Raw genomic sequence first — 22,604 nt, forward strand, 5'->3', positions numbered from 1 at the left:
AATGCAACAGTCATCTCCATGTTGTCGTCATGGATTTGAGTCAGTGTTATTCCCTACCCATAATATGAGGCATTTGTAGTCACAATTGTGGCTAATGCAGGGTCAAATAATGTAAATTCTGGGCTATTTACAAGCAAATATGTCTCCATTTTGAAACTAACTTGTTCAACAGCCATCCAGGATAAGCTTGAGGTCCCAGAGAAGTGCTCATAATGATGACTGAAGTGTAGTTTGGAATAAACTTGGCATAGCATGAGTGAGGCCAAAGAAAGCACATAACATTGCTAAGTCTCTCACAAATGGCGCTTTCATAACCACCATGACATGGTTCGGGTCAGGTTTCAGTCCAGTTTGTGAATTTATATGCCCCAGAAATAACAACTCTATCTGAATTGGCATTTGGCCAAATTCAGTTTCAGCCCTGCTGTTTTAATATGGCATAGTACTCTGTGGAGATGTTTTTTGTTCTCCTTATGTGTCTTGCCAAACACAATATCATCATCCAAATAACACTGGACTCCAGGCTGGTTCTTTAGAATCACTGACATCATTCTTTGGAAACCTCTGGGTGCTGATGCAAGTCCATAAGGTTAGCATTTAAAGTGAAATAATTCATCATGCATAATAAATACTGTGAGGTCTCTGCTGTCCTCCTGTAGCATAACTTGGTCATATACACTCTGTAGATCAAGAGCAGAAAACATCTTTGTGCCATGAAGTTCCGTGAATGCTTCTCCTGTATGTGGGAGTGGGTAGCTGTCAGCCATGACAGCTGTATTAGGCTCCCTGAAGTCTACGCAAAGATGAATACTTCCAGTCTTCTCTGTGACCAGGACTGGTGACAGATACCATTCTGTATTTTTTTAAGTTCTCGTGATACAGCATCTCTCACTGAGAACGGTAGACAGCACAACTTCTGTCATACAGGTGTCACATTAGGTCGAATTTTAATTTTGTGAACAAATCCGAATGCACAGCCAAGGGTCTCCTCTGTACCATCCTCATTAAGAATGGGGACTGGAGTTTGTGTTGTGATGGTGCCAGGTGGGGTAGAAGCAATGCACCCACTAACAACTTGCATGTTTATTGTATCAAACAAAATTCTGCCTACCTACCATAGAAGCACTCGTATGCACAAAAGAGAATTGCACCGGTATGCAGGACATATCAAAAGTTACAGGGAAGCAACCAAGCGCAGAAATATGGCTCACCAAGTAGCACAGTTGGTATAAGCTTGGTTCAGCAAGTGGCATACATCCAAAGCATTGCAAGTAAATCGACTCAGATAGTATAAACACTGCTGAGCCAGTGTCTAATATTAATTACACCGCAGAGGGATTCCTTCCTGCTTTATCAGAAATATGCACAGTACATATTATTTTATCTGCAATGCAGCTTCCATTCATGCTCAAAACAGCAACATCAGGCACAATAACCACATGCATTTGTTGATTAGGCTGGTGGCTTTGACATACCTTAGCAAAATACCTGGTATTTTTGCAAGGCTTGCACTGAGCTCCCTTCGCAGGACATCCTGTGTAATTTGTGGTGTGTTGTGTAGCTCCACAGCAGTAACATACTTTTCTTAGTGTGTTTTGAAGTCACTGGGTCTGTGACTTCTCATTTGCACTGCCCTTGTAACTTTTGGGCTGCCTTGTTGTACTTGATGTCTATGGTGGTTGCAGAGCTTGGATTGCACCTCTTCTGCCTGGACTCCTTCTTTTTGCCTCTGCCATAGTTGACTAAATGTAATTAGCATTGGTTATGGCTCTCTGTAACGTTACCTCCAGTTCAAGTAACAGGGGGTCTCTAATACAAGGCACAGCTGTTTTCTCCACGAGCTGATCTCAAATCACTTCATCTGTCACGTTGCCAAAATCACGTGACAAACAATTCCCTCAAAGTAGCCATCTAATGGTCTGTCGATTTCCCTAGTTTCTGCTCACACTGGCAGAATTGATAGTATTCAGCTGCCACACTTACATTAGGCACAAAAAAATTCTTTAACACAGTGAGTACAGTATCATATTTATCATCCAGGAGCAGAAGAGAGTAAAATATGTCCTGACTTTCTGCTCCAAGACAGTGTATGAGCAGAGCACTTCTTTTGCTTCAGAAAGGTCTGTCATTAATTTCAAGGACATCATTCTCAAACACTCTAATCCAAGCATTAAAAGCAATTGGAGGCTCACCTGGGCTTCGAAGCAAGGTGCAGGTGAATTCAAAGGCAGGAGAGCCATCCTCATGGCCAAATTGTTGACTAGTGGAAGTAGATACTGAAAGGGTGAAATCCAACAAGGTTTTATTTAGACAATAACCATGCAGCTCCAGAAGCAGACGCTGCAGCCCTTCCCGGTTGTGTATGTGTCTCTCTCGTGCTCTCTCTCTCTCTCTCACTCACACACACCAGTGCAGTTCCTGCTTCCTGTTAGTTTTTTTTAAACTCAAAGACTACAACTCCCAGCTTGCAATGTTCAAGTATCAACCTCCATCAGGGCCTCATTCGTGTTTTCTGGAAACTATAAATCCTGGGTAGGCATCTCTTCATCTTCCATAGTGAAGACTGAGCACATACAATATTTAGGGCAGTGTCTTTGCACTCTTATTAGGTAGGGGCTCTGTGATGGATTTGGAGCTGCTCGTAATAATTCTTGAATGCTATACATTTGTCTGATTATTGTAAGGAGACTTTACTGTCTCTTGACCTGGGTTATTTTGCTGCTTACTGTTTGCATACGTTGAGTTATTTCAGTGAAAGTCTATCTACACATGCAGTCAGGAAGGAGGACAAAAGCATAGATAACAGCTTCTCAGCAAACACTCAGGACTATTGTCTTCAGTGTTACCCCTACTCCTTCTGAGCTGCCTGAACTGGTTTAACCAGGCGAAGAAAACACAAGAGAACAAAAAGACAGAACCTCCAAGACAGGGGAAGACTAAAGCTCCAGAGATGGGTAACATAAGTCCACCTAGCATGCTACGTTAGATAGGCATGTGTGCACATAGTCTGTTTTAACAATCCTTTTCTCCTATTGTTTTAAGATGGATCTTTCAATTCATTGCATTCACTGCTAGTTACAAGTTCTGAAAGGGAAGAACTGCAAGTATGGTACCACGATAGACCTGCTGGGCAAGAGTGGTTGATCCACAGAATACTCACACCTGATCAAAATGTGGGAGAATCACAGGATTCCACCCCAGGGAAGGCAAAGGAATGGGGGAGTGCACTCAGAGGGACAAGAGAAGGAGTCATAGCTTCAGTTAGCCCTGTAGCCATGACTGTCTCAATCAGAGCTAATTTTTGTACCAACTCCTGAGTGCCACTTCTACTAAGTTGAGAATAACGTCTCATCTTGTATGCTCCTGAACCTAGACAATCTCTGAAGGTGTCAAGACATTACATCTTTAATGGTTGTTCCCTTGTGACATTTTAACCAGTTTATTGTATGCAGGTAGTTGAAGTTATTCATTATTACTGTTTTATTAGATTTTAGTTGCCTCTTTTGAGCACATGACATAAAGGGAGATCATGTCCTTTTCCTCCTCAGAAGATTGGTGGTATAACCCTATTAATATTCTGATGGTTTAGGTTGGTAACTACACACATTCTACTAGATGGTTCTTTCATTTAGAAGTGTTACCTCATTAATGACTAGGGTGTCTTCTAAGGATAGTGCACCTCCCCCATTTCTGTGACCCAGTCTGTCCTTCCTGGTCAGTTTCTCACCAGATATTACAGTATCACACTGATTTTGATTATTCCACCATATTTCAGTAATGCCTACATGTTGTGTGAAATATTCCACATTCACATCCTGTATGTAAGACACCATAGCCAGCTATTTTTTTCTTATGACTGAGTCACTAAAGCCACAAGCTGTATGTCTCACATTTTTGTCATGAAATTGCCTCTTTCTCCACGGGAAGGTGGGTTCCAATGAAGGGACCAAAATGAAGATGGTTGTGGATAGGTATGTGAACCACTGAAAGCTTTTCTGAAGAGAGCTACTTACCCACTCTAATTAGAGTGTGTCCATCACTAGTTAGCACCAGATTTCTCATTTGCGTAGTCCTCAGCTGCCTGTTCTTGTAGGTTAATTTTGTTGCAGGACCTTCTGGAAATGATGCCATAAATACATTGTTGATGGAAAGTATCTAACACACCTACAATTGTTCTGAAAGAAATACCATTATAATTGGTGCTTGCTCATTTGTACAGCCCCTGGGAGCCAAGGGCCTTCTTCTCAAAAGAATTCTATAACAATTACAGCTGGGGGCTGTGGGTATGTCATGATACAAAACAGTCTGAATTAATTATTTAGTATGGTGCAGCCCATTTTGACTTTTAAGCTATAAAAAGCCCGCCTGAGAGAGAATTAATTATTGCTGGAAATAACATATAATTACAATGTTGCAGGGAAAAGATAAGAATTAATGTGCCAGGTGTAAGTAGATTAGACCAGTTTGACAGAAATGAGCAACTAAAAAAGAATTTATAGATGAGAGCTAGAGTCACTGCACCCACAGTGACTAGAAAGTATTACTATGTGACAGCTGCTTGGTGGATTATGTGAAATGAGATATTGGCTTTCGTTTCGTTCCTCCCAGACAGGTCCCCACATCACAAATCTGACACCAAAATGGAATGGATTGAGAATCTCAGCAGGAAAGCGAGGACTGAATAAGCACAGAAGCTGAATTATATTAGTTTCTCCTATGAGAGGTATGGGTTGAGGCACATGGAAACACTGGTGGGTCAGTCATGGAGATATTTGCACTCTGCCTGCTACCTCTGTTACAGCGATACAGGACTCCAGAGTCTGGAGTTGTCAGTCAGCTCCTTTTATGAACACTACCTGAAAACTGAAGTGAATGAAATATTAGCTTTGCTACTGTAGCTGGAGAGAGAGCCAGGATTGGCATGGGGGCGGGGAAGAGAGAGAGGGGATGAAGAACAGAGACAACATTTATGGTAGGAAGGTATGAAGGGCTCTGCTTCCCACTGGCACCACTTAGCAGTTGGGCAAGGATGTGACCGTTGCTTTTCTGTCTTGGCACCCTTTGTTGATGCTGTATTGGCCTGTCTCCTTCTGGTCCTCTGGCTGGATCATAAGTTGAATCCACCCCTTTTGGAGGATGTAAGGAGTCCAACAAAGGCTAGTTCCACTGCCCAGCAAGTGGCTTCAGACTTCACCTGAATGACGTCCCAGAGTCAAACTCTCTGGGATGTGGGGTTTCCTAGTTCTGAGTCTCTAGTATCAGGAATAGGCTTTTTGGCTCTAGCCCCATTAGGGGTTTGATAGGCGAGCCTGGGCCCAACTTCTTTTTTTGAACTAGCACAAATGTATCCCAGTCAAATGGTTTTTCATCAGCTGAATGTATTATTTTCAATTAGGAAGATTTGTTCCCATGGTGTTTTTCAAACTGTGGTCTTACCCCAGAAGAGTGAGCACTCTGGGGAGCCAAGGCCAGAACTGGAGAGGGAGTGGCAAGAAGGACCTGACCCTTGTTGAGAATGCCAGCCAAGAAGAGCACTGTGCTCCACGAACCCATCATCAGGAGAAGGTAGAAAGGGGAAGCTAGATGTTTCCCCATTTCCATCTCCACTAAATTCTTGGAGCATTGGTTACTTGTTTGGGGTTTATAGTTAATTTGTCCCTAATCTCTGAAATTGAAGGATTTGGGGTTTATTCACTTCTGCTTAACAAAGCATGTGTCAGATGTCTCCTTCGTTGTGAAATCTCTGGGCTTATAAATACCCCTCTTTATAGAGCTGCACCACCATGAAACATTTACCGTAAAACTCAAAGTCATCCAGCTGTTATCAGATTTTGATACAAACCTGAATCTCAGCCCAGGTTTGTCAATAAATGTGCTAAGATTCACAAACTTCAAAGGGAACCTGGGCCCAATTTCACACAATTTTGGACCCAGTTATCAACATACCGCTCTTTTATCTTCACCTGAGTCCCCCATCTTAGCCGAAATGTTAATGGTTCAGATAAAGCGGAACCCAAATCTGAACTATTCTGGGTTTGGGTTTTGCAAACCCTTCCTGTCACCTTTTTCGCAAAAATCAAAACTTAACTATCTCAGAATATCTCTAATATTTAGGAAACCTGGGTGGTTTATAGTTCCGCATTCAGGTCATGTGAAATTTACAGATTTTTGACATTTTGATACAAAACCAGGTTAATCTTAGTAGTTTTGACTGAACTGTGCTTTGAGTTTTTGGGTTAGATCCCCCAATTCCAAATGGAACTCAAAGGGCTGTGACATGAAATTTCTGAGATGTATGTATTTCTTCTTAATAGTTAACTGGGGGTAGTTTAGTAGTAACACTCATATATAGAACTGAGGTTTGATTTATTGCTTCATGGAAATTGCTTGATGTAATGTATAGTACAATTTGAATTGATCAACTGTGTTTTGATTCTGTTTTGTGTCATGTGAACTTATGACTGATTCTTGTGAGCATTCACAAATTCCAGACTGTTATGGATAGCTTGATACAGAGAGATAATGGGATGCAAAAACACCTTTGTCAATGTTTACAGTTGTAATGATTAAAACACAAAAAGTCAGGAAATGGGAAGTTAACAGTTTTAGTAACATTCTCAAATTTTATATATATATACACACACACACACACACACACACACACACACAATTCTATATAAAACAAATAGTACATATGTATAATATAGCCACCATAACACAGATTTTTTTTACTTATTGAATTCTGCAAGCAGAATGTTGCATAATGATGGAGTATTTGCTTTTACAGTATGTTTTCTTTTAAAAACAATCTGTGCTTAACAATCTTTTAATTTCAGTAATTGCCTTTAATCTCTGAAGTCTGCAGCTCATTGAGGTGACTGACTTCCCATTTCATCACAGTTAATGTTTGACTGCAGACTGTCTTCCAGTAATTTACCTCACAATGGTGGAACCGGAGTTGGGAGAATCTGGATTTTGCAGATTATTACAGAATGCAAACACAAAGATAAGAAATCACTGAAAGAGAGGACTCACATTTCTCCCACAGCCACAGTTTTCTTTTGCTAATGAGGTTAAGATCCTTTTGGGAAGGATTTTGCAGTATGAGTTTCAATTAATCATTTACAGTTCCTTTCATGCAAACTGTCCAGGCAAAAAAATGAGAGCAGCAGGCCCTATCTGTGGTATAGAGGAATTGGATAATAACCCTTTAAATAGTTTGGGCATGCTCTAGTAGACCTTTTTGCCTTTTATTGCAAAAGCCACCAAAAGCTGAGAGCAACTGCATATATATGTAGCTAGGCCTTGTATGTCTGGGTATAGTTTGTAAACAGTTACTGGGAATCCAACTGTCTGTGTGGGTTCCTTGTATTCTTAATATTGTGTAGACAGCAAGGATTCAACACCATTGTTTCCTGAGCCTTCTGGTCAGTCCAGCCCAGACACCAAGATGATGGGCATTATGGGAAATCTACACTGCATTTAATACCTCCCGCTTCCTGCCAGCTGGCCTGTGCCAGCTGACTTGGGCTAAGGGGCTGTTCAATTGCAGTGCAGATGTTTGGGCTTGGTCTGGAGTCCTGGCTCTAGGAGCCCTGCTCGAGCCCGGTTGTCCACACTGCAGTTATGCAGCCCCTTAGCCTGAGCCTGGTGAGCCCAAGTCAGCAAGCATGGGCCATCCACAGGTGTCTAACTCAGTGTAGTCACACCCTAGGTGAGTTAAAAACGAGGTTGGGCTTCTTTAAGATCTCTTAAAAGTCATAACAAGATTCCCATTGGGCATGCCTCAGAAGCTCTTTTTCCATTGCTTAGAACATTCCACTTGCTTCCTGAAAGCAAACGAAGGCATCTGCTCTTATTGAGATCTAAGTTAACACAGAATTGATCAGAGTTTCTTATTATGGCGCAATCATTTTAGTGACACTCCAATCCAGGTTGGCGCTGAACAAAATCAGTGGTTTCACAGGGACAAGTTCTTGCATGTCTGCTGTTCTGCCATGCAGAGGAGACTGATAATGGAGGTAGCTGAAAGATGAAGAACAAGGACTCTCTGCCTATGTTGTCTTACTGCATCATTTAACTGTTGTTTTTTCATTGTATTTGTTGGGTTTTTGTTTTTTGTTAGCTGAGCAGGCAAGTAAGGATCCCAGTACTCATGGATGTTTTCTCAAATACTATACTCACGCAACAGCCTTTTGTCTAGGTGGCTTCAGCCATGTGTTTAATACCTTAATGATTTTACATGGCATCCTTCAGCATGAAATCTCCTAAAGCACTTCAGAGACAGCAGGCCCAATATTAAATGGAGTGAAAAGTTAGTTTAGTATGTTAAAAAGCCAAGCATTCAAAAATCATGCTGCAGGCAACAAAAATCACGAGATTTTAAAAATATAATAAACTGGGGGTTCTTTTTGTTTGTCATCCTGTTTTTGAGTCTTTAGGGAACACCTGTGTTACATTTCCAAGCTTTATTTTGCAACCAGGAGGGCTAGAAACTTAGTATGGGGGGTTTTTTAAATGAAAACTGAGATTCCTGCATAACCACTTGTCTCTAGGAGTGGAAGCCCAGTTTTTAAATGGCATTTAGTTGTTGCAACACCTAAATGATTTAGGAACCTAAATATTTTTTTGCAGAAGGGACTTAGGCACGTAAGAGCTGAGAGCTAATCAATAGTCTATGAGATTTAAGGCCTGGGGCTTTAAGAAAAACACCAACAATAGCAAGTTTCACAATCAAGTCACAATAATCGGCAACACTTCTAGCTGGCAGAGTTCCATATTGGAACATAAATGGATATTAATAATACCTGAAGCCCCTTGTGGTCTCTTGAGTGTCCAAGTGAGGAATTTTGGTACTTAAGCTGTTATATGAGCTTTAAATGTTGCTTCCTATATAAGTGTGTGTGTGTGTAATGACTGCTAAGATGGGAGACCCTGGTGCAGTCACATTCTGCCTACAGCCTATGGCCCCGATCCTGCAGAGTGATCCACATGGACGCAGCTGTCTGTCTTTACATTTCTTTACATCTTTACATCTATCCATTTCTCCCCGTGATAGAGCCCTCATCACCCCAGTAACTGAGCACCTCTCAAGCATTAATGGATTTTATCCTCCCAGTACCTCTGTAAGTATCACAGATTATCTCCATTTCACAGATGGGCATTTGAGGCCATCAACTACTTGCCCAAGGTCACATAGGAAGACTGGATAACCCAAGAGTTGGCTAATTTTATAGCTTGGGGAGCTAGGCAATTTTCTAATGCACGTTGAATTTCTCTTTCAGACATGTCAAAGGCACCTCATCCTCACTGAGAACGCAGGCCATAAAAAGCAGCAATTTTTAATAGAATGTGCATTTAGTTACCTGATTGTCAGAATCTCTTCTGACTATGTGTGAAAGCTGCTGGTATTGCAGGTGTCACATGACCCACTAGATTTTTTTTTTTAAACTCACCTTTGAGTAGAGAGACAAAATAAAATTCCACTTCAGATATTTTTCGTTCCTCACAGAGGTCTAATTCTCCACAAACGCTTGCAATGAAAATTATTCCTCAATAAGGACTATGGGGCAATAGCTGTGCTGCTGATTGCCTCTAGAACTGATCCTTGCTTGGTAGATGGAAGGGTTCTTCAGGGCTGAAAGTTTTTTTCGAGGCACAGGCACCACTATCAGACTGATAAAGTGGAGTCCTTATAATCTTCCCCTAAGTGTGGAGTGACCATAACACTTAGCTTGGAGCTGGTGTAAACCCTTCTGGAGAACTCCATGCTGATGAAGTGGAAAGATAGCAATTGTCATACAGGGTAGGTCCAGTGGTCCATCCAGTCACTGATCACAGTCAGAGGCAGGATGCTTGGTTACTTTAAGGAAGGTGGAGGAGCCCAGCAGAAGACAGTTATGAAACAATCTGCTCCAGGGTATGTTTTCTCCTAACCCCAGTAGTTAGAGGTTGGCTTTTGCCCAGAAGCATGAGGGTTTATCCTTTCTCAAAACATTGTTTTTAGTATTTTCTGTTGTAACTCTGGATACTCTTGCTATTTAGATAACATCTACTTCTGCTTAACTCTTGGCCTTAAGACACATATGCCTAATTTAGGGATTGCTTTGTAAAGGATACATAGTGTTCTAAACTAGGAGATTTGTTGGCTTCAACAATAATAGAGAAATATTATTTAAGCTGCCAATTTGTGTTGCATGACGGTGAAAATGCACTTCGAGGACGGTGGCACACAGTGGCTACAAATTTACTGAGGAGTTAGCATGACAAGCCCGTGTAGCCCAAAAAGTGAGTAGTGTTAACCAAGCCATGGACATGAACTGGAATGGATAAGAACTGTGCTGATTCAGTGACTCCTCTCGGAAAGTTCCCTGTCATCAGTTGCTTTTCCTAAACTGATCTGTGAACACTGTGTGCAATGTTCAAAATCAACTCCTTCCTACGCTTGGGCTTTACTAACAAAGAAAACAATATAAAGATCTTAAAACTTCTGTTCAGGCATGGCTGGGTGAAGTGCACAGCTCCAGTGATCGTCCCCAGAGCGCCACATTTATCTCTCTTATAACCACATTGGTAACAAGTCACTTGCCTCAGTGAGTCAGCAGATCCCACTTAACCCTTTCCCAACAGGATGAACCCCTGCTAACCGAGTGGGATGTTTCAGTCAAACAATGCAAGCCTTTTACATTCCCATGTCCCTACTCCTGTGGATTCCTGGGACAAATTAATATTAAGGTCCCATGTTAAAGTGATTTAAAAACATGGATTTATTTGCAGAACACAGAGTTTGTTAAAGCCTGGGCAGGTTAGATGATTTACCTGTGGTCACACACAAAGTCTGTGGATGAACTAGGGATACATACCAGGAGTCCTAGCTCCCAGTCCTCTGTTCTATTCACTAGACCACATCCGCTGCCACATGCCCGCATTTCTTTCTGACCTGTGTTGCAATTAAACAACTCTGGAGGCAGTCTGTACATGCTGTGAATTTTGCACTCAGGCAGGCAGTATCCACAGACAGAAATTTTATATGTACATTATCACTGACAAGGAGGAACCAGGGGGTACTTTGACAAGGTTGCCCTGTAGAGACAATAGCTTTTAGCTAGCTCCTCTCTGGTGAGATTGCTCTGTGATGAAGCACAGATGACTGGCGACTCTGGAAAGCAATAAACTCTGGAAAGGTAATGACAGCAGAAAATAGGTGTGTGGCTGGGCGAGTCTTCATACATGAGCAAATTTCTTTTAGATACGTACAGCTGCTGAATAAAGAGAAACTGCAGCAGTGTGTCTGTCAGGGATGCTTTGCACGATGGAGCAGGGGAAAAAAGATCCTTCAAGCATCTATTACTGATGCCTTCAAGGGAAGATGGAGAAGAAAAACAATGCAAAGGCAAAGTGTGTTCTGCATTATGTTCTTGGCAAATATTCCCATACTGTCTCTCTCTCTCTATATATATATATTTAAAATGTCTTTCAGTATGAATTGATAAAGAATCATTCCCCCCTCCACCTTGCCACCGTGACGGTGCATTTAATGGGCTAAAGCAATAAATTCTTAGATAAAAGATGTGTTCTGCTTTCTATACATTTGAAATGTTTGATGTTTTATTTTCCCTCCTTCTGTGTGTCTCATCATATGCTTTTAAACTATTATAATTTGCAAGGGAGGGGCGAACTGCTTCATAAATCTGAAAACTCTGATTCCAGCCGCTCTCTCTCTCCCCCCTTTCCATTCACATACCTGCTCTTCCCTTCTCTTCATCTAGCCCAATCACTACCTGAGGGGAAAATCCCACTCTCGTCTGTTAAGACTTCATTCTGCCCAGCCCTGATGTACGTACTTAAAGTGGAAGGAATGGATGAGTGTAAGGATTCATCCCCACGCTCTTCCCTATTGCAAAGCCTGTGCAAAGGCCAAGTAGGATTTGCAGTCCTTTGTTCAGGGAGAGCTGGCCTACTGCTCAGAGGAAGACAAAGGTGTATTGTGGAGGGGGGGGGCACAGACTTGGAGGGGTGTTCTGCCTCCCGAAGCAGAATGCTTCCCTTTTCTGCCCCCTACGTCTACACTGCAGCTGGGACCATGCTTTCCTCTATAGGTAGACAGACACTCACTAGCTCTGCTCCAGGGCGGGCACTAAAAATAGCAGTGTAGCAGGAGGTAGCACAGGCAGCAACTCAGGCTAGCCACCTGAGCACAAACCTGCCGGGTATGCACTGGGGTACCTAGCCCCAGCTGCCACGCTCCCCTTGGCCACACTGCTGGTGTTAGCCCAGTAGCTCGAGCAGGGCTAGCATGTTGCTGTCTGCTTGGGCTGAGAAGCCCCCTCCCAGTTGCAGTGTAGTCATAGTCTTAGCGTGAGCTGTGCCTACAAAGTACAGTGTAGCCCATACTAAGGAACCACAGGGGCCTTAGAGGGGGACACATTCTCCCCCACTCGATACACAATGTCCCATATCACATGGAATGGGTGCAACAGCAAAAAGGAATGCACCTGCATCCGGTCCTGGGGCATGAGTGAACACAGGGTGCGTTTTCAGCCACCCAGGCTACGGCAACACCGACGGCGGCAAAGATCGATTGCTCTGGATCGACTGAGAGGTCAGTGCAGACCCGCTCAGTCGATCCAGAAATCGACTCGTTAAGACCACCTCCTCAAGTGGCGTAGCGCTGTGTCGCTGGGAACGCGGTTCCCGTCAGCGCAGTGCAGTGAAGACAGCATGCAGAAGAGAAGCAGAGAAGTCAATGGGAGTTACGCAAGTTTTTTGCATAGCTTGCGTAACTCCGGTCAACTGCTGCCGAATCTTGGCGGTAAGTATAGACGAGCCTCCAGTGTGCCTCACTGCCTAGCCTGTTCTTGTGGTTCCTCTTTCATCACATGTACCTTTGTTCCTCAGCTCTCCCAAAAGCAGAACACAGACTTGTTGCAGGAGACAACTTCCACACAGCTTCTCTCCTCTGTGCAGCACAAGCTCTGAGCTCTCCCCTCCTGTTTCTTCTCTATTCTATACTCCCAATTACTGCTAATTGTATCATTAGCCCAGCAATTATCACCCAGGTGTTTGTAATCCCCCAACAGAAAGTGTTTAATTGCTCCCAGCTGAGCCTGCAGCCGACTCACTCTGTGCTGCAGCAAATTCAGTGACCAGGGTGCGACTGTTAGCCCTCCTGTTCAGGGTGCAGGGGAGAGAGTCTTTGCTCATTCTCTCTCCCTTGCCTGCTCATTCAGGGTCAGCCAAAATCTGGCCTTTGGGGCCCACTCTTGCTCCCACTGAAGCTGAGGGGAATTTTGCTATTGGCTTCAATGGGAGAACAGCCATGTTGCATAAAGAGCTTTGAGATGCTTTGGTGAATGGAAAGATGCACCATTAGTTTACATGATTACGTTATTATGAATGATGCGTATAATACAATATTATAGCATCTCTAATAAAATGGCTGGAGTTACTACTATGTCATGCTTACAGCAAGTGTAAAATGTCCAGTAAAACTTTTTTGGTCAGTATAAATTAAATTTAAAGGAAGAAAAACCTGGGATATTCAGAGTGACTAAAGTTTAAAGCCTTACATTTTACAGTGATACTTAGAAGAAGGTATGAAGAAGATGAAATCTAGCAAGTACATATTATATATTGAAGTCTGGCTGGTGGAAGATGCCTGGGAGATATGCTGAGTCACCGGATCCCTTGGTTGGCCTGTCTGCATGTCTTCCCTGGCTGGCTCATATTATGGGCTTTTTTGATTAGCTGACAACCCCTTATTGCAGAAGGCTGCTGTGGGCAATTTGCATCACTGCATAGCCACACCAGCTGGACATTTTGCTGATGGGGATCATAAAGAGAAAAGTAGGGCCAAAGCTGAAGGGATAGACAAGTATTGGCAAAAATGTAGCACATAAATCCATGGGAGCTACATGTACTCAGCATATCTGACAATCAGGACATTTTCTTAGTTAAGTGCCTAAAAAGGGGTGAGATTGAGGAAAAGAATAAATGGTACTATTTTTGCATGCTCCAAAAGGAATCCTGTGCCTACAGGAGAGAGATGAGGCAACAAAGCTTTGTCTGTTGTATGTGATTTCTGGTGTCGATCATAGCCAGTCATTTGAGGGCTTCCACATAGGTTGAGAGATTCAGTCCCAGATGAACTGGAGAATTCTGTTAGTGCACAGTTCACCCTGCTCTTCGTCTAAATTCCTACCTGAGCCACTTGAAGCCTTTTCAGGGCAGATACAAGACTCACCAAGAGCTGTTGTTCTTGGTTACACCACTGTTCATGCAGCTGACATCTCTTGTCCCTTCCCTCAGAGTCTCATAGCCTCCACAACAACGATGGAATTATTTCAAATGATATCGGCTTCAATCTCTGCCAGTGAGAACAATTTGGATCGAATCTTAGGGACTGGGAAAAGGAAATGTTAAAAATATGCTGCTGTCATAGTCCAATCACCATCTCATCCAGATGGAGATGAAGGCCTGATCCCCACTGTCAGCTTGATAGCCCTCTTTCTACAGCCCTTCCTCAGACTTTTGGACCGAAAGAGGGCCTAGGTTACATTGATCTCTAGCTAGTGGCAGAATCCAACTGCGGAAATCTGAGTCAGCATAAGGCCGGCATTCCTTCCTGGCAAATATTATGAATGAGGGACATTTCTATGTATTCCTTATTCCTATATGGTTGCCATTACTGTAGTATCTGAGTGCATCACAGTCTTTAGAGCATTTATTCCCACAACACCCCTGTGAGGTAGAGAAGTGCTATTATCCTGATTTTACAGGTGAGGGACTGAGGCCCGGATTTTAAAAAGTATTTAGGCACTGACAGGTGCGGATAGGCACCTAGTGGGATGTAGGCATTTATCTGCATCTTTAAGTGTCTAAATATCTTTAAAAATACCTTTAAAAATCTGGCCCCAACCCACTACACCGTAGGCCAATATGTCAGAAGCAGGAATGACAAGGAATGTAGAAGGCATCTTTTTCCTCATTGATTGGATATTTTCATTGGAAAACTGAAACAAATTAGTTTGTTTATAACTCTCACTTCTTCCTCCTCCTGATGCTTTAAATGCCACTGTTTGCAGTGTAACTGACATATGGAAGGTGTGCTGTATAGCATGTCCTGCATGGAAATAAGATAATCTCTCTTCAATATTTGGCAACTAGTATCTAGTAATTAAGAATCCATCGTTTGTACTCTGTAATTATATTTATTAAACCCTAACTCATGTCCTAACTTTAATTAGCTCCTGCTAATTAATTTTATCAAATCCCTCTAGATTCATATCTTAAGTAAATATTGAGTGGCCCTACACTAATTATTTCAATCAATGTGAAGTGCATTTCAAATGACTATGAATAGTTCCTATTAATTAAATTTAATATAAAACAATGTTCTGTGTAATAAATCTGGAAATGCTTTCATCCTCCAGATGCTTGCCTCTACCCTTTCCCATTTCCTATCCCTTTACTTCCCTCTTATACATGTTCTCAGTGCACCGTCCTCTTCACCTTTGTTCTTTCCACCTATCCCACTCACATGTGCTTTCCAACTTCCCTCATTCCTATCACCTCTGCTCCCTTTCAGTTCCCAAAAATAAACCCACCACAAGCCTATTAACACCTTGTGATGGGGTGTCTAAACCCTGCACCAGTCCAGAATGAGTTAAGGAGTTGCTTTGGGCTCAAACAGCCCTATCACACCATACCTGTAAGGCATGTCAAGCCTAGAGGAAGAGTTTAAAAGGGGAGAGGCAGACCTCTAGTCACCTCAGATCCTGGGGAGAAGCCTGACAGAGATCGGAGACTGCTCTGATGTGTATAGACTGTCTGAGCAACCTAAGAGAAAGACAGGTTAGACAATAAAAAATCACCTCATGACACTTTCTGGTGGTTGACCAAAGGATATTGAGCAGGACCATGGCTTGCCCAAGGCCTCCTGTAGGAAAAAAGGCTGACAGCTCATCTGGAATTTGTTGTTAGCTTCTTTTTTTACTTGTTGTCTTTCTTTTTGTTTTGTTTGGGAATCCTGGACGGGGTAAACTCCAGAGGAATTCAGCTAAAGGACTGAGTTTTTGTCCTCGAGGTGGTGATGACAACCACTCCAACCCAGACAACAAGAGCCTGAGTGAGTACACCACCCCACAGAGATGCTGCAGAGGGACTAGGCCATGACACATCTAGAAATGTTTAATGGAACCATCAGCTTGTGAATAGAAGAGGCTTATACAACCTGGTGATGTTACACGTGTTGTGCCTCCTCCAATCCCATTTCCCACCCATTTTCTGGTATTCCTTTGCCGTGTCTTGTCCATATTTAGACTATAAACTCTCTGGGACAGGGACTGTCATTAGTTTGCTCTCTGAGGTACTTGGCCCACTTTTGGATGTTAGAAAAATTAATTTGTTCATAAGCATAAACTTCTTAACTATTTTTTTGCCTGTGCTGTTGCGCAAATCTTCACCAAAGCCAAACCTCTAAGTAAAGGCTACTTTGTGATTTCTTGACAAAAACCTCAGGACTTCTCTAGATATATTCAGTCCTTACTTAGACAGACTGTCACTGAAGTTAAACCCAGGAGGCCATCCAAGAATTACTTTCCTGAGGAGGAGGAAGAATGTGATGCATATGGAAGAAGGTGTGATAAAGCAACAGCAGCTTTGCAGGGAATACTGCTGGCAATCAGTCCTTTCTCACTGAGAGTTTTTTTAGCTTTTTCACACTCTTCTCTATGAGTCCTCTGGTATCAGTACATGACGTAATCTTTTCTTCGTTGCTAGCCATCTCCAAGAAGCATCTGGCAATGTTTCTAATCGAAAGTGCCTATAGTTTTCTAGGTCAGCCCAACCCTTTCAGCAAAGATAATAGGCAAAGCATATTGGAATTGAAGTACTAAAAAAGTGAGCATGCAATCAGTGATGTTAATTTAGTTTCCTACATATGAGAGTTTTTCTTTATTGTATCTAACATGCTGGCCACTAAATACACTATAATAACTCCATCAACCATTTCAGAAGGTTCTGGCAAACAAAACCATCTCCTTCTGGTCCCCCCCCCACCGCCTTCAGCCGAGAAATCAAGGAATATTATTTATCTGAAATCAGCATCAACCTCCTACAGAGGTCTCCAGCTAGTTTACTGTCTTCCATAAGGCGTCATTAAGCAGGCATAGAAAAAAATTGACCAACCATCACCTTTTTTTCAGCATTATAATCACAAAGAACCAGCTTTATATGGCTCATAGTTACTGAAACATACAATATAAATAATTAGTAAAAAAAATTATTATTATACCAGGAGACACTCTTGAGAATTAGGTCGTGTTTACATTGGCAACAGTGGAATTCCACTAGGTCTGAAATAAGCAGCCAGAGAATGGCCAAAATGATAGCCGACTTGGCATAAAGGGCCAAATTTTCAAAGGGTCAGTACAATGCATGTACTGTTGAGCCTGCAACACTGATATTTGTGTGTGTGTATGTTCAGGATGAATGCAAAAGTACTTGCTTGTGCACACAATTCATTTGCTTACACAAACACCTAGCCATGTGTGCAAATCCAGTGTTTTGTAGGGAAGCATGCATTTGGTGTGCCTCACCTTTTGCATGGTTCTTTATAATAGAGCCCTGAAGTGAGACCATGATCCCGTGGGACTTGCTGCCATATTAGTGGAAGTAGGTAAAATGTACTTTGTTGTGAGTGGATTGGGTGGACAAAAAACTGCAGTAATTTGTGAGAAAATAGTAAATCTCTCATCAGTTTACTACATAACAAATGTGTCTGAATTCTGTTTATATATATATCAAATATATTAACGTTATATTATGTGTTTTGTTGGGGGGTTTTTTTTTAGTAGCATGGGGGAATCTGTCTCTCTTGAGGTTTTTGCAGGTGGGAGAGGGATAAAAATGCAAGAAACAACATGGGAGTGGATATTGTGGGGTGAGATGGGAGCGGGATTTAAAACATAATCCCTCGCAGGGCTCTGCACTGAACGTTTGATCCACAGTGGGGTGCAAGATTGTATTATTCTTTCTTTTACTTAAGCTGCTATGGAATATGGGGAGGCAGCATGCAAAACCGAGTACCAGAAAACATTCTCCATCCTTATCAGTGTTACTGTAGGAGGCAATAATCACATGACAGAAATAGCAAAGAGTCAACTGTCCTGTCATATCCATGTCATACACCTTTCTAAAATATGACATATAAAAATATGACATATGTCATGTCCTGACATACACCTTTCTAAAATCTCACTGCCGCGTGGAATTGCATTCAGAGCAGCTCATGCAGACGGTGTCTTGCCAAACCCATGATGGCTGAAGAACAAGAAATCTCTGTCCCCTTGCTGAACACTGATATGAAAATTGCATTATGTGAGCTCAGGTCCTACATAGTTGTCCTAGTTCTGCCCATTAGTTCACACATATCCTGCACTGTCTGGGAGAGAGACTGGGTGAGCCAATAGAGCTTTTCTAATATTGATGATTTACTGAAACTCTAGGTTAGACCAGTTGTTCTCAACCTATTTGCCATGTGGGCCACGTATGCAGCTCTCTGTGTGTTATGTGGGCTGCATCCACACAAAATATATATTACCTGTATGGCCTGTATGTCACATGGGCAGCAGCTGTGTGCGGATTGGGCTGCAAGTGGCTTACGGGCTGCAGGTTGAGAACCACTGGGTTAGGCTCTTTGTCATCTATGATACTCTAAGCCTTGGACACTGGGATATGTGCATAGAATTTTATAGAACAGACTCTCCCTCTGCTGGAAATCAAGGTAGATTGATTTAAATCAAAGTAATTTAAATCACTCATTTTAATCATGATTTAAGTCAGCAAACAAGAATTTTGTATTCATTTAGCTTTAATCTTGTTTTGCATTTGTACTTTTTAGTTAATTTCCTAAAATTAGGAACCCTTGATAACCATTATAACATGTTGATTTCTGACTAAATATAGCCTTTACACTAAATTTGGTGCTTCTTTTTGCTAACCAGGAGGATACACTACGTCTATACAAATTTATTTTAGCAATTATATAGCTTATAAATACATTTATTCAACTTCTTAATTGTTATATTTTTATTATATTAGAAAGGTATGAATGACATTTCTTATTTATTAGATGATGATTTTTTTATTTGTCATTTGTGTTAAGAAGCCTGGATGGAAATTGGAATTCAGTTAAAAATGCACAAAAACAGCATTTTAAAATTGTTTCTTATCAGTTAAATAAAAAACCTTAAATGTTCTGGATACATAAGAAAAAAAAGTCAGCTTATCAAAACATGTTTTGCATTTAAAACTATGTGATTTATTAAACCAAGGAAGTGTTATCTGTAGTTTGTGAATCAAACGGATTGTTTCCGGTTACCTCCTTCAAGATTTTAGAACTAGTTGATCTCATCCTCTCACACTCAGTTTTCATTCATTGATTGGAAGAGAAAAACAAGATTTCCTGCTTTTTTAGCTCCCAAGCAGTTTCTCAACTGAGAATGAATGAGTCATTGAACTGAAATGAAGAAATTATTCTCTTTACTCTTGCTGACGAGGCAACTGCTGCCATAAGCTGTTCAGCTTTTCAGCAAATTCTGCTTCCAGGTACTGACCCTGCGACTTCCACCAGTTCAATTCTGTGATTTTCTTTAAAACTTTGGCAGCAAACATATACTGCTTGAATAGTTATTTAATTGAATGTAAAGGCTTTTAATAGATTATGGTAAATTCAGGCTTTAATATAGGCTGTCATAATTTCAAATTTAACGTTAAGTGTATTTATTTTTTTAAAAAAATAGTCTAACTAAAATATCCAATTTAAATGAAAAAAATCATTTTTTTAAAATCACTGATATTTATCCACGCTGCTGGAAATAGAGATTCAGCTTGATATTTGCTACTTTGAGCTGTAAGACCTGAGTTCCCTCTCTCTAAAATCTCCACTCCTCAAAATAAAGAGGTCTGTAGTAGAAACACACTGCACTGCAGCTCTGGTTTATGTTAAATTTAGCTTGTGGAGTGCAGAATGGCTTCTGCTGTTTCCTTAATTATTATCCTTTCAAATCTTTCCTCAACAGTTAGATGTGCCATCTGATGGGCGATATGCCATTGTGCCTGCAGCATCTGCCCATGTCACACACCGCTACCTCTCTTTCTGGACTGCTACCTTTTAAATTGAAATGGAAGTCTAATGAGAAAAGGGCTCGTACAAGTGTTTTCCACTCAGCAGGGTGCCTGTCCCTGACCTCCTATTCCCCGTCTTGCTTGCATCCTCTTCTCCCCCAGTGTGTGGCTTGTGGTATGCTGCTTGCTGCACAGATGTTGCTACCATGCTATTGCACGGTTCTTTTTCAAGTAGCTTCTCAGAACAGATGTTCCCATGTGTGTACCCTCCTTTCTCTGCTGACACATTTTCTATACAAACAGCAGATTGCGTTGCTACAGGTCTTCCAATCCAGGAGGAGAACAAAAATCAATAGCAATGCTGTTGTTTTTCTTTTCAGACTGTTTTGCAAAAGGGTGTGCAGACCTCAGGGTATTTTTGCCCTTTTTCCCTCACCACTAGCAAGACATTTTCTCTCCATCTTTCTTGTTTCCCATCCCTGTTTCCTTCTTGGGTCTTTAATTCCATTATATAGCAATCAGGGCATGCAGCAATTATAATGTTTAATGTGTCTCTTTCAAAACACCACCTAGCGGCTGTTTCTTATTTGTAAGTTCAACAATATGCTTTCTGGGATTTGTTCTGAAGGGAAAAGCGGCATAGCAATAAAATCTCATTTCCTGCCATCTGTCTGCTGCATATCCCTTTACAGTCCAACTACATCACAATTTATATGGGAGCCCAAATGTTACACTGTTGGCAGTGATAGCCAGTTATGGTAAGAAATTTCTGAGGACAGGAAATATGGAAAGAAGTTGGCATATGGAGGAAATACACCAGAGAGGGGGAGGGCTAGGTTTTTTTATTCCTAACATGTTGCAGATCAATAAGGCTGGGACTGCTGGTTAACACCGGGACTATTGAAGTCTACATAGTTCTCCGTACTTCACAGCTGAGAAAATACTAGGCAAAATAAAGGAAAAGGAAACAGAACTTTGAGATACTTCTGAGAACAAATTAATTAGGTGGCCATGTACAAACTGATCTTCTTTTACTGATGGAGGAAAGAAGACATTTACTTTCAGATCAGGTTTGGTGTTCCGCTATCGTGAGATCAAGCAATGTGTCATTTAGAGGCGATGTGACCACACTGCCTTCTATCTTCATCATTCATCTGCATACCACTGATTTCCTCTGGTGGAACACGCTGCCTTTAAACATATAGCAAAGCTGTAGCAACTGGAGGCTAAAAGAAAAGTTAATTTAAACATTTGGGTACAGGCAATAGTCATCCAATTTCCAAACATGAACACTCAACCGCATAATCCCATCTGTGAGTACTCATATTACAATTTAACACACATTCATGCTCTGTGTTGTAACACCTAACAAAATATGGAGCCTAAACCTCACTTTCAAAACAGATTTAGGCATTTAGAAGCCAAATCAGTCAATGGGATTTAGGCTCCTAAATGCCTAAATCACTTTTGAAAGTGAGATTTAAGCTTCTTAATTAGCTAGGTGTTGCAACACTGAGCGCAATGGTGGCTAAATGCCTTTAAATATCTAGGCTTTAGTGAGTGAATCAAACTAATCAATTTCAGCCGTTGCAGCTAACCCAGTAGCTATTACTATTATTATTTTATTTATTATTAATGTGGGTAAAAAGACCAACATCTGCAACTAATGGAGGCTTTTCTTATAGTCAAAGGCCTGGAAATAGATGTGACCTCTCTATGTGCAAATGAAAATACTGTGGTGTTGAAGGGTGCTAATGACTTTCAGCAGGTGGGCCTCAGAGCCAAAGGCGATACCAGACTTTTTAGAAGTTGAGTACTCTCTTTCAGCTCAACAGAAAGACTAATCAAGCCCTTTTAAATCGTAAAGAACAGCTGCACACAATGAGGATGACAACCCAAGACAACAGGCTGTGTGGCAGGCCAGAACTAATCTGGGTTGATTATTAACAGGGTTTTCCCTTGTGGCAAACACAAGGACTAGGATGTTGATGGTAGGCAGGGTATACTGGAGCCAGAATGCCAGGAGAAGGAGCTATGGATGTGGTCCTGAGAGGAAGCAGAAGGATAGGGTTTCTTGGGCACACAGCTTACCTGAATGGCAGGCATGGGATTTCTGCGTTCAGAGAAACAGCACTCCACATTCTCTGTAAATAAACAAGATGATACCTGACATGTATCACCGATTTCTCATCCTAACAGAAACAAACCTGCAATGCCCCAAATATTGGCTAACTCCTTGGGCAATATCTTCATCCATTCGAAGGTCCCTGGATAGTCCATCCCAGAACTATGCCGACTTAATGTTATGGCCATTCTGCTGACTCTCTATGCTACCCTTTGAGAAATACAATTCTGCTGACAGTAGGAGGCAACCCAATGACCAGCTGCATAATACCACATATTGTCAGATGTTTGATACCTGAATTGCCAGTATCTCTACCCACCCCTGAGAGATACTGGAGAGGCCTGACACTTTG

The 22,604-nt window shown here is 41.6% G+C and overlaps 1 long non-coding RNA gene across 1 annotated transcript; it reads left to right on the top strand.

Annotated features, from left to right (window-relative positions):
• The first annotated feature begins 4,607 nt into the window (after positions 1-4,607).
• On the top strand, positions 4,608-6,422 carry LOC137150803 (uncharacterized). Its single transcript, XR_010919062.1, has 2 exons — positions 4,608-4,723; positions 5,396-6,422. It is a non-coding gene; the product is annotated as an uncharacterized lncRNA (long non-coding RNA).
• Positions 6,423-22,604: the final 16,182 nt, after the last annotated feature.

Source organism: Emydura macquarii, unplaced genomic scaffold (assembly GCF_026122565.2).
Source record: "Emydura macquarii macquarii isolate MOO-44397 ecotype Brisbane River unplaced genomic scaffold, CSIRO-AGI_Emac_v2 contig_1027, whole genome shotgun sequence".
In the NCBI taxonomy this organism is placed as follows: Eukaryota; Metazoa; Chordata; order Testudines; family Chelidae; genus Emydura; species Emydura macquarii.